Below are 2587 nucleotides of genomic sequence, written 5' to 3'. Positions count from 1 at the left end.
TCTTAAATCAATGTGTCCCTCACACACAGTGATCTTCAGATACCCCTGGACTGCCACTCCAGGGGCACATGCACCATAGGCTTTTCGTTCCATATCCGACCCCCCGACCGGCCAGTGCAGCCCTCCACCCCTGCCAGCCAACCCGGCGAATTTGCATGGTCCTACCCCCTTCCACCATACAGGGCATTACCAGCTCCTCCAACCGGATCGCTGACAGAGATACCACTTACACCAGCCAGCCAGAAGGCCAGACTAGAACTCGGCAAAAAGACCAAGACCAAGAGCAGCACCCATCCTCACCAGGAGCACCCTTCCAGATGGCTCAGACTCAACCATGGGCCGGCCCCCAGTATCTGTCGGGCAGCACAGCGTAGTCCCTGCTGAAACCATCCTTCCAGGTGCAATGACGTCATTGGATTGCATCCACCCTCCCCATGTAGGAGGTGCTTCAGCGCTCCGCTGACAACTGATAAGGACAGATACCACACCTAGTCCTAGCCAAAAGGCCGAGAAGCGGCAGGGAAGACAACCACAATCAGCACGGCCTAGAGTGTGCAATAGCCGTGCCTCGCCCTGGGAGAACCACCTTCATGATCATGGTGTCTCCCCTGCCAAGTAACAACAACATTAACGCAGTCTGTGTGTCTTTTGCACATTCTGATGCCCTGTACACACGATCGGTTTGTCTGATGAAAACGGACTGATGGACCGTTTTCATCGGATGAACCGATCGTGTGTGGGCCCCATCGGTTTTTTTTCTCATCGGTGATAAAAAATAGAACCCGTTTTAAATCTTTCTTATGGTTAAAAAAACGATAGTCTGTGGGGAAATCCATCGGTCAAAAATCCACGCATGCTCAGAATCAAGTCGACGCATGCTCGGAAGCATTGAATATCATTTTTCTCATTGCGTCGTTGTGTTTTACGTCACACTGTTGGACACGATCAGATTTTTAACCGATGGTGTGTAGGCAAGACTGATGAAAGTCAGCTTCATCGGATATCTGATGAAAAAATCCATCGGTCCTTTTTCATCAGACGAACCGATTGTGTGTACAGGGCATAAGAGTTAAGGCAAAATGGGGCACTTTTCTGTTAGATGAGTGTAGGCACTACCAACTGAGTTTTTGGGTGACCCCAACTCATTGCAACGCTTATATTTTTAAGACTCATTTGGTGCACTAAAAGAAAACTCAATATATAGGGAAATGGGAAAGAAAAATTAGAGTAGACCTGAATGAGCAACAAAAGGGAAAGGTGCTAAAGGTTGTACACACCTCATTATGCCTCCTCATATAAATACAGTGACATTTTTTTTTTTATATATACAATTTTAGAAGGTGATAGACTGTATGAACTAAGCACATGCCTTGTAAACCTAAATATATGTAAGTAGGAATCACTTACTATATCAATAATAATTAAATGTGAATGTATATAAGTACCATAGGGACCAAAGAAATATAAAAAAAAAAACACAAATAAAAAGTGGGGCAAATATAGGAAAGGGGAAAAGGAAGAACAAATATCATGATACAGCTCAGACAAAGATCCCGCCCCTTTACAGGGCATGACGGATAGTCTGAGCAATATCAAAACATGTGTCAGTGTGTGTAACACCTGATCTTCACCAGACTTGTAATTAGTTAAAAAATAGACTTTACAATCACTTTAATCATACAGTGAGACCTGATACCAAATATACTGAAAATTAGATGAAGAATTTACATAAACTTTAAATATAGAGCATCTGAGAATGATTTGCCCTTGTAAATGACTGTCCCCCTATGGACCCATGTTGGATGCACATAATCACAACTGTGCCCAGTATGGACATGCTGATCAAGAATACAACTGCAATCAGAATGCAAAGTGTCATGTACAGCATGTTCTTAGTAAACGAACCTCAGAGAATTTTAGTGTCTTCATGACAAGAAAGCAATTATTTACATACATGCATTAGGCAGCAGGCTAGAATGACTCAACATCTGGTTTCCTTTGGGCTTTCAAATTGACAGATTAAGCTATTTATTTTTTACTCAGAGAAATTAAAGAGTGGAGGCTGATGTGCAGCAGGTTTAGTTAAAAAAATAAATAAATCCACTGAACCCTATATTAACACTTTAATTGGATTCTATTTTTGACGTCAGGCACCCGCGATTATTCATCACATAGCAGGGACGTGGATCTGTGTGTGTAAACACACAGATCCACATCCTGTCAGGGGAAAGGAGAACTTATTGTATGTTCCTTGTATATAGGAACACTGATCGGTCTCCTCCCCTCATCAGTCTCCTCCCCCCACAGTTAGAATCACTCCCTAGGACACACATTTAATCCCTTGATTGCCTCCTAGTGTTAACCCCTTCCCTGCCAGTCACATTTATACAGTAATCAGTGCATTTTTATAGCAATGATCGCTGTATAAATGTGAATGGTCCCAAAATAGTGTCAAAAGTGTCCAATATGTCCGCTGCAATGTCACAGTCACGATAAAAATCACAGATTACTGTCATTAGTTGTAAAAAAATTATAATAATAAAAATGATATAAATCGATCCCCTATTTTGTAAACTCTATGGGCCAG

General features: G+C 42.4%; 1 pseudogene; it reads right to left on the bottom strand.

Moving 5' to 3' along the window:
• Positions 1–442: 442 nt before the first annotated feature.
• LOC120929903 lies at positions 443–623 on the bottom strand (annotated as a pseudogene).
• Positions 624–2587: the final 1964 nt, after the last annotated feature.

The sequence above is a fragment of the Rana temporaria genome, chromosome 2, assembly GCF_905171775.1.
Source record: "Rana temporaria chromosome 2, aRanTem1.1, whole genome shotgun sequence".
In the NCBI taxonomy this organism is placed as follows: domain Eukaryota; kingdom Metazoa; phylum Chordata; class Amphibia; order Anura; family Ranidae; genus Rana; species Rana temporaria.
Note: the sequence above shows the minus strand (reverse complement) of the source record. Positions and strands in the feature narration are given on the sequence as shown.